Raw genomic sequence first — 10,685 nt, 5'->3', positions numbered from 1 at the left:
CAGACTTAAAAGATGGAAAGGAGGCTCAGTGGTTGTGGCTCAGTAGTGGAGCGCTTGCCTAGCACATGTGAGGCACTGGGTTCAATCCTCAGCACCACCTAAAAATAGATAAATAAAATAAAGGTATTATAAAAAGATGGAAAGGGTCCCGGAGAGTATGTAGTTAGCTCACTTTCTTCATAGCTTGGGCAGATAATAATAATTTAACTATTAATTGCCATTTTGGAGCATTGACTATATATGCCAACCATTTTATATGTATTCTTCCATTTAATCCTCTTCAAAGTCTTTTGAAGTATCTATTATTTCAGTTTGACACATCAAGAAGCTGGTGTTCAGAGAGGCTAGAGACCTCGCCTGGCATCTCACCAACGATAAATGGTAGAGCTGTGCTTGTTGCTCTAGTTGTGTCGAATTCCAGGTTAACTCAAGATTCTGAACATGGATCTTCTTGGTGGTAGGGAGGTACTTCATTACTTGCTAGAACCAGATTTTAGTTTTGTCTGTCTCCAGACTGTACTTGTGGAAGCTTTTGACTATGTCTTTAAATTTATCTTGCATTTTACCTTTTGTGTGTGAGGGTGAGTGTTTTCTTTTTACCTGGGTTTATGTTTTGAAAATGTGCCTTCATTGTTGGTGAACAATGGAGCAGGCAGGAAACCACACGCTTTGTTGTTATTAGTGGGTAAATATAGCATCAGGACTGGTTTTTCCTCTTCTGAATCTTCTCCAAAGTATTTCTCCATATAGCAACTGTAATATGATCCTTAATAAACATTCTGCTAATTTGGATGCCCTTGGTAGATGGGAAAGCTCACTTGATTTTCATGTCTTTTCATCCTTCTTGGGTGAGCTTATCAATCATCTCTTGTCCAATTTTCTCTGTTACATATTGAATTTCGAAATGCGATTCACAGTGCCTGCAGCTTTCTTCCCAAAGAGCTCTTCCTGTTTAAGACAGTTCACACACCATTGTTGAAGCACAGGCACAAACCATCTTTAGCCAAGGATAACATCTCCTTCAAGACTTCTGCTTTGTAGGTGTTTGATTCCATTCACTTGTTGTTTAATGTCTTCATTACTAACGTATTGTGTTCTGACTTCCTCTTAATATTTTGTTCTGTAAGCAAATTAGTTGACCCTTTTGAGGGTCATATTACTTTTTCTTTTTTCACGTAGGATTTTAAATTCTGTTCTCGGTGCCTTAATCTGCTTTTCTCACTTGGGTAATGAAAGCGCACTCAAGAGGAGAGGTGGCCCTTGCAGCAATTCCCTAAAGCCTCTCCAAAGGGCTCTTTTCCTCTCTGCAGGTTTCTAGATGTTCAAGCTGGGACTTTCTCCACTGCTGGCTCACCTGCCTGCCTGGGGCATCCTGCTGGTTGTTCTGGCTTAAAAATAGTAGCTTGCATTTACATATAGGCTTTTATTTTTAAAGCACATTGAAATATACTGACTTGAGTCTGACTTAAATGAAGTGAGTAAGCATTATAATCCTTATTTGATAGATGAGGAACTAAGATGTATGGAGGTGAAATAACTTTCCCACAGGCATGTAAACTAAGTGGCAGGTTCTGGGTGCAGACCTTATCCTTTGCTTATATTTTATAAGCACTTGGGTGTAATCAAATTCTTTCTAGTTCCTAGTAATCAGATTTTGAATTAAAAATGTTTATAAAGAAACTAATGAAAAATAAAAAGGAAATTAATGTGGGGAAAGCAAGGTATGTGTAAGCCAGATGAAAATGGGTAGGTTTCTGTTCTAAGTCTGCACCATGTATTTCTTTGTGGATCTGTATTCATTTTCTCTTGCTGCATAAAAAAATCACCACAAACTTAGCAACATAAAAGAACACCCATTTATTAGCCCAGAGTCCTGTAGGCTAGACAGATTTGGAGTCTGGCATGGGACACCTGAGTTGCCTGCTCAGAGGATGTCAAGGCTGAAATCAAGGTGTTGACCAGGCTGGGGTCTTCGCTGGAAGCTCCAGGGAAGAATTCACTTCCAAGCTCAACCTTGTTGGCAGAAATGAGGGTTGTAGACCCGATATTCCTCTTTCCTTGCTGGCTGTCAGGTGGAGGCTGCTCTCAGCTCTGGAGCCACTCAAATGTCCTGAAAAATACCCCTCCATTTTTCAGGCCAGCAATCGTGCCTCAAATCCCTAGGCATCAAGCATCAACCTCCCCTTCTGTGATCAGAGAGAACGCTTTCACAGAGCTCCTATGATTAGGTCTGGTTCACCCAAGTAATTCTATCTTGAGGCCAACTGTACCATTTAACATTACTTAATGATGGGAGTAAAATTCATGATATTCACAGTCTTGGGGATTATGCATGATGTGTACACCAGGCAGAAGAAAAAAATCTTAGAATCCTGTCTTCTGGGAAAAATGTTATTTTGAGGAACACAGATCTTGTTATTCTTCACCATCTTAGGTAACACCAAGGATTGTCGTACCCTTATTGTAAGGCCTGCAGGGATCCCTAAAACTTCAACATTAATTGTTGATTTGGTCTCTGAGTCTGGCCTTAAGCAGCCATATTGGACATCCTCTGACATCTAATATACCATTCATAACTCTAGCCCCAAGAATTCCTAAATCTGTCTTTTTCTTTATTTTGGTACTGGGGATTGAACTCAGGGGCACTCAACCACTGAGCCACCACTCCAGCCCTATTTTGTATTTTATTTAGAGACAGGGTCTCATGAGTTGCTTAGTGCCTCACCATTGCTAAGGCTGGCTTTGAACTCGTGATCTTCCTGTCTCAGCCTAAGTCTGTCTTTTACCATGCCTCTAAAGGTCTTTTGGTTCTCAAGTCTTGACAAATTCTATTCTTGTCCCAAGCCATCTGTTTGTACTCTGAGTGGCTGGCCTCAGTGTCAATCACCTAGTAGTACAGTGGTCTCTACCCCCTGGTGCACTTTAGCTTCTTCCTTTAGAATCCTAGACAGTTGTCAGGCCTGGATTCTATTTCATTCCATGTAGCATAAAATGATGAATTACACCTGGGCTCAGACTGAAAGCCGCTTTGGCTTCCTCCCCATTTCCTAGTCCGATTAACATGAGGGAACGTGTCTTGGTCTTGATTGCCTGCCACCCACTTGGCACCTTCCAGCCACTTCTCATTCCTGATCTGATGATCACGTGGAATTCTAAGCTCATTTGCTGAGTTGGGTGACAGACATCACAGGACCTGAACAATACTGCGATCTGGTGCTTCTGACCATAATTCTCTCTAAATTATCAGATAGCCCACATGTCTCAGGAGTCTTTTAGAAGTAGAGCTCTAAAATGCTATATTATGTGCCCAACATGTTCTTAGATGCTTTACTATAAACAAGAATTGTGGCCACACTTCCCAATGGTAGAGGAAAGTATCATTAAAAACATTTCACCATGAAGAAATGGAGGCTTGGAAAGTTCACACAGCTTACCTAAGGCTACAGAATGAAAAAGTGACAGCAATACCAGTTTATACCTCTTCCACTCCAGTGATTACTTGTTCATAGGGAAAGAATAACACTCCCACTATGAGAACACCATAAGCACAGGAAAAGCAGCGCTGCTTTCTCACACTGGGCTCCTCGTTGCTTCTACCCCATATGTTTTCTTAAAACTTTGTTTTAGGAAACATTCTGCTGCCATCGTTGCTGGCATTCTGTTCCCAGTTCCATCATTGTGGCTGCTGCTGGCACATCCCAACACAACACTGCACTGAGAAGTGTTTCACAATGTCTGAAATAACAAAACAATTCTTAGAACATTTCCCATAAAGTGCTATATGCAAAAATCACGTGTGGTGTGCACATTTTGGATAGCAGCAGATTCTCTGCTTCCTGTGTGGCTGCGTGGTGGGTGCACCTGGAGCAGGGATATTTTCTGAGCCGTGTGACTGTGATTGGGGGCAGATCTAAATGCCCGGGCAGACATTTTGGCCAGGTCCCCCTTCCTCTTGGATGTGTGATGGCAGAGAGAGGTTGCAGTGGGAGTGGATTTCTTTGCCCTCACCCTCTTTGGCTCAGTAATGTTATTTCACTGCTGTGCTCTCAAGTTTGTCTCTTCCTCCCAAGAGCATTGTTTCCTTCTCATGGAACTTCCCAACCCATGGCCTCTGCGGGGACCTCAGGCTGAGTTGGGTTGACTATTTCCTGTATTCACCCTCCTGTATTCACCCTGATTCAACAAGAAGTGAAACCTGATTCAAGGACAGCCAATCCATAGACTGACCACGATTTATGAGGTGGCTGGGCATAAAAAAACTTTTCCCTATCAGAAACTGTGCAGTTCACTGGGCCAATCAAATTCTCCTCTTGAAAATCTGAATTGGAAGATAAAGAGAGAACCAATCAGTTGGTAGACAGAACAACAGACACAAAATGGGGTAGATGACAAGAGTAACCAACCATTCTGGTGGTAAAACACTGAGGTTCAGAACTGGGAACTCAGGAGACCCATGTGGAAACAAGATAATACAATGCTTTTAATTGCCAGAGATTCCAAATATCCCCTTGACATCTCTCTCTCATGCCTGACTGGACTTTTGTTTCTGTTCATGTACGTTAGCAAGATTCTGGTCTCCTTATTATATCAATGAAGATGGTTTGGGCTGCAAGTAATAGGAAACTTAGCTGAAAGTGGTCTAAATAAGAAATTCATCTCATTTAACATGATAATTCCAAGGGTTTTTACTCCTCCCTAGGTTGATTTAGTGGCACAACAATATTACAAAAATTCCAAATGTTTTCTGAATTTTTCCTTTATTACCCTCAATATTTTGCTTGTCCTCCTACCCTAATTTCTTTTATGATTTTGGAAGACTGCAGAAGTTTCAGGCAATGACATCCAGGTTGTGGGGATGGGGGTGGGGAAGTAAATAAAGCTTTCCAGTGTCCTTTTAAAGAGGGAGGAAAATTCTCCATCAACTCCCCGGCAAGCTTCTCCCACCTCTCATTGGTTAGAATTGTAGCCTGTGACCAGTCCCAATCAATCATTACGATCAGCAAGAAGGAACCCAGTCTCCCTGAAGCACAAAGTAGCTCTATGCTTTAACCAGTCAGCACTAGCCTTCTGTTAGCCCAGGAGAAGCCACCCAGCAGCGTCTGCTCCACTTATTACCTCATGCATCAAACACACAGTTCCGTTTCATGAGATGACCTCATTGTATCTGTTTCTTTCAGCTACCAAGAGCCAGTTAACATTCAGTTCATCATTAGCAAGTTAAGGAACTGGTCTTCAGTAGGTAGCCCTCCAGAGAATAGTTGAGAGTTGAGTGTGTACACATATGCAACATTACTTGGATCCCTGAAAGTTCTCATTGCCTTCCCATATTTTGGGGGGCCCCAGTGGTTTGCATATGTGCATACACATACACACTTAACAAAAACTCCAAGGAATATCTTTGACACTGCTGCTAACCACTGGGTTTCTGGGTCCATTTCTTGCTTTCATGGGCCTCTGAAGTAGTATGGCAGTGGTTCTTAAAACTCCCTGTGCATCACAGAATCACCTGCAGGTCTCCTTAGAACAGAAATTGCAGTGTCGGTCTCTATTGTTCTTGAAAGATTGGGCCTTGTCCTTGATGCCAATTCATGCCAATTTAATAATGAGGAAACAGTTTTGAGAGAAAGGAAAAAGAAGGTTTATTGCTTTGCCAGCAAAAGGAGAAACATGGGGGACTCTAGTCTCAGAGGTTGTGGTTCTGCCCAGCAGGGAAAACAGAGGACTTTTAAAGAATCTATTCGGGTTGGTGATATAGCTCGGTTTGTAAAGTGCTTGCCTTACATGCACAAAGCCCTGGGTTCAATCCCCAGCACCGCAAAAGAAGTTATTCAAAGGCTCCATTTGTGCCCTGGCAGGGGCTCCCAGGTGCACTCACTTCCTAGAACTTTCTGGTAAAGTCTCCTTCTTGTGGAGAACAGATAACTCAAGATAATCTTGTTCCTTGCCCCAGGTTAGGGAGGGAAAAGAGGAAAAGAGAAAGAACACGACCTTTTAAAAATAAGCAGCAAAGACTATATTTAAAAGTTAAAGTGAACCACTGTTACGCTACCTCCAGAGTTTCTGATCCATTGGATCTGGGTGGAGCAGATAATGTGCATTTTTCATAGTTTTCCAGAGGATGCTCACGCTCTTGGCCCAGGGAATGCACTTAGAATCCACACCGGGAGAGGGGTTCAAACCTTTATTCCAACTGGAAGCTCAGTACCTCCTCTCTGGAAAATCTACTTCCTCCTCACTTGCAATCACCACCCCTCCACACAGCAGGGGCGGGCAGGCCTAACTCTCAGAAAAGCAGAGGACGCCTTTTTCTAGGAATGCTGGAGGTGGAAACTTGGCCTCCTGCCAAGAGAGAAAGGGGAAAGGACTTTAACCTTTGGTGGCAGAGCCTAACTAGACAAATGGCACAGAAGCCCTTGCATTTCCCATCCTGTTTGCTCTCACACCTTGAAAACGAATAGATAGCAGTCTGGAGGCTACTCCGATTTCTTTAAGATAATCCTGGTTGAAAGGGCCCTGTACAATGCAAAGCTCTTTAGATTTACAGTCTTAATCACAATAAGAGGAACTAAACCAGGGCTGTGTTAAGGCCCTGTTTAAGTGGGCTCAACACAGGGAACTTTCTGGGCTTCCTCTCCTCCTAAAGCAGGAGCCCTTTTTCCAGAAGTTGGACGCCCACCTTCAGCCTCAGCTCCAGAAGGACTACCTGACTTGGGCTCACGCGTACACGTGTAGTTTTCTAGTGAAAAACATAACTGCCTTTCCCTGGATCCTTCCATCCTCCACGCGAGGGCCAGGGAACCCCGAGGCGATGAGACAGGGAGGAAGCCGGTGTTTCCCGCCAAGTGCCGGCGCCGACCTGGCAGAGCCCCGGGGGACACAAAGCTTTCGCAGCACCTCGAGGACGCGGCGCAGGCCCTTGGCAGAGTGTCCCAGGGAGAGCCTTGGCCGCCCCTCCAGCGCGTCTCCGCCAGGCCCTGGGGGCTGCGCCGGTTCCTCCACACATTATTCAGAACCCCGCGTCAGCCTTGGCTCCGGCGCCTGGCGCGAGCTCTCCGGGCTTTGGCCGCCTCGGCCCGGTCTGAACCCTGCGGGCCGCGGGCCAGGGCGGGCCCGAGAGCTGCGCGCCAGGACCTTGTCCCGACGCCTCCCGCACCAAGATCCTCCTGCAGCGCCGGTTGTCCCCTCTTGCAAAGCAAGGGCTACACTTTGGGGCTAGCGGTTGGGTCTGCGCCCGGGGCTTCCTGTGCTCCATCTCGGGCTCGCAGCACCAGGCTCTCGAGCGTCGAGCCTCAGGAGCTGCCACTCCAAGGCTGCGGCACCCGCGTTGCCCCTCTGCGCCCGGCAGGGAGTGGGAAACTGAGGCGCGAGGGAGGACGCGCACTGCACAGGGCGGCAGCTCTCACGTCTTTTAGAGCCGAAATTTCGGGTGGAGCGCGCCCCTTGGGGCTCCAGCTGGGCAGCGATCCAGATGTGTGCAGCTGTGCAGCGCGAGGCTTTCCGCAGGTTCTGGAAGGGGACCCGCGCAAAAGCAGCCCCTGCTGCTCTCTGTGTGTGAGTCGGTGGGTAAGATTAGACTCTGAGGGTTCGCCCCTAAGCGCGGAAGGTGTGAGACTTGGTTTTCTGGGGAGCAAAAGGGTCTCTGGATGAAGAACTGAGTGCTCAGTAGTCGAGGTTGGAATCTTCGTTCCACCATTTACCAGCTGGCCAGCCTTAACAAATCCACTCCCCCTCTCTTTTTTCTGGATTATAAATAACTATAGCTACCATTTGAGTGTCTATTATTTTCCATGTACTTTACATACATTATTTTTGTCGTCCCAACGATTTTGCAGGCTAGGTATTATTATCCACATTCTGCGGATGGAAAAGTGGGATCTCATCAAGGAAAGTGACTTGCCGAGCTTGTACCACCGGTAAGTGGGGACTATGACTTGAACCTGACTCTACCCCCAGTGATAGTACTATCTCTGAAAGTGGGACTACTGATACCATACAAAGAATTTTTAAAATGTGGTAGGGTGATGGAGACTGTTCTTTTCTGAACTGTTCTGGGGCCAGATGTTGAAGTTCAGGTGATGGGCACGACCATGTCTCCACAGCAACACTCACTCAGGAGGGTCAGGGTTCAAGAGGAAGGGGCTTAGACTCACACTCCTCACAGTCAGCCGTACCTACCTCTCCTACCCGGAACCAAAGGATTTACCTCTCTCCTTCCCATTCTCATTTCCCCCAAACATCACTCCATTCCTCCATTTTCTTGAGAAGGATGTAGTTCACTATTGTGGAACTTCCCGTCCCCCACCAGTTGGTCAAATAGATTTTCTTTCCTATTCAGAATGGGAAAAAGAAGACCTAGGAGGTCTACATGAGGATTTTGGATCGCCAAACCCAAGTCGTGGAAGGCCAACAGTGCCTTAATTTCTCATCTGTGTCTAGAATCCACTTTGCAGATAAAATAGTGAATGCTGATGAGGGCCTGGGTGTCAGAGAAATTTGGGTGCTAGTCTTTTATAAAATGAAATCTGTTAATAATAATACCACCAGTCTTGCCTGGCCCCACAAAAGTTGTGGTAAGACTCAAAATGAATAAAGGCCAAACATGTGCTTTGGGAAGTATGAAGAGTCTTGCAAATATAAGGTATATTCATACAAGGAACTGGAGACAACAGAAATATAAAAATGGGTGCTCTCTTGGAATCTTCCAGAACAGCAGGGCAAATAAACGTGCCTATACAGGAGAAAGGGGAACCTGGGTGCACTATTGGTGAGAATGTAAACTAGTACAGCTAGTATGGAGAACAGTATGGAGATGCTTCATACTAGAAATAGACTGAATTATTCCACTGCTGGGTAATTATCCAAAGGAAATCAAATCCATATGTCAAACAGACATCAGAAATCCCATGATTATTTCAGCATATTCACAATAGCCTAGATAAGGAATCAACCTAGGTGTCCATCAGCAGATGAGTGGATTTAGTATATATACATATTGAAATACTCTTCAGCCACAAAAAGAATGAAATCTTGTCATTTGTAGCAACATGGATGGAACTGGAGGACATTACGTTAAGTGAAATAAGTCAGGCACAGAAAGAAAAGTACTACCTAATTTCATTCATATGGGGAAACTTACAACGTTGATCTTGTAGAAGTACAGTAGAACAGTAGTTGCCAGAGGCTGGGAAGGGTTGCGGAGTGGGAAGGAAATGGAGATTATACCTAAAGGATACAAGGGTGCAGTTGGGTGGGGAGAATAACTCCTAATGTTCTGTAGCATAGTAGGGTAACTATGACTGACAGCTATCCATTGTACAGTTCAAAACAGCTAGGACAGAGAATGTTCTCAACACAAAGAAATGATAAATGCTGAGATAACAGATATTCCAGTTACTACAATCTGATCATTACACATTGCCTTCATGTATTGAAATACCATGCCTTACCCATAAAGATGTACAATTATTATGTGAACTAGAAATAAAAACATTTTTAAAAAATGGCTATACAATAAAGTATAAGATGCAGTGCATGCAAGTGCTACAGAAATACATTCCCATCAAGTGAACTTATACTTTTTTGGAATAACAAAGAATATGTGCATCTGGGTTGTATCTAACATTTCTACTATTGCAAATACTCCTTTTTTCACAGTAGCCCTTCAGTTATGCTCCTTCTTTCCACTTGTGTAGGTCTACAGCAAGGGACTCTATGTGTGTATTAGTTCCCTATTGCTGCTGCAACAACTTACCATAAACTTAGTGGTTTGGAACAATACGAATTTATTATCTTACAGTTTCTGGAGGTCAGAAATCCAACCTATGTCTTACTTGGCTAAAGTCAAGGTATCAGCAGGAGGAGTATCCGGAAGGAGTCTCCAGTAGGACATTTCCTGGCTTCTTCCAGGTGTTAGAGACTGTTGCATTTCTTGGCTTATGCCCTTTTCCATCTTTGAAGCCATCAGTACATTACTAGCTGAGTCTTACACACATGGAATCATTGTGACCTTTGCTTCTGTGGTCACATCTCCTTTCCCAAATCTGACTCTGATGTTCCTTATGAGGGCTCTTATGACTGTATCAGGCCCATATGGATTATCCAGAATAATCTCCCCATGTTGAGATTTTTTTGAATACTCATCCCTATAAAGTTCCTTTTGCCTGATAAGTAACGTACTCACAGGTCCAGGGACTAAGACATCTTTGTGGGGTAGGAACATTTAAAAAAAATCTAGGGCCTCAAACAAAACAGATATATATATATGTGTGTGTGTGTATATATATATACACACACACACACACACACACACACACATATATATACGTGTACATGTTTTTCAACTCTCCCTCTTTTTCAAATAAGAAGTCATAAAGCAGCTTTATAAGGATAACAAATTATGAAATAAACAACTTAGAGCCTCACTATATTCATTAAAAATCAATTTCTTTGCTATCAGGGAAGAAAAAACAATGAATAACAACATAGGCCCTGCAAAAAAGGTAAGAAGGACTTGGTAGGCTGGAAAGTCATACACTGTATGTGCTTCACTGGGAACGCTGGCTATAGCCCTGCGGAATGATTAGCTGTTAACAATTGTTCACAGCTCTTCAGCTGCTCTAATCTACAATCCTTTGGCTGTGTAGACTTCAAAACATTTTTTTTAAATCAATAAACTATATTTTGTA

The sequence above is a fragment of the Sciurus carolinensis genome, chromosome 12, assembly GCF_902686445.1.
Source record: "Sciurus carolinensis chromosome 12, mSciCar1.2, whole genome shotgun sequence".
Classification (NCBI taxonomy): Eukaryota; Metazoa; Chordata; class Mammalia; order Rodentia; family Sciuridae; genus Sciurus; species Sciurus carolinensis.
This window is presented reverse-complemented; position numbering follows the sequence as displayed.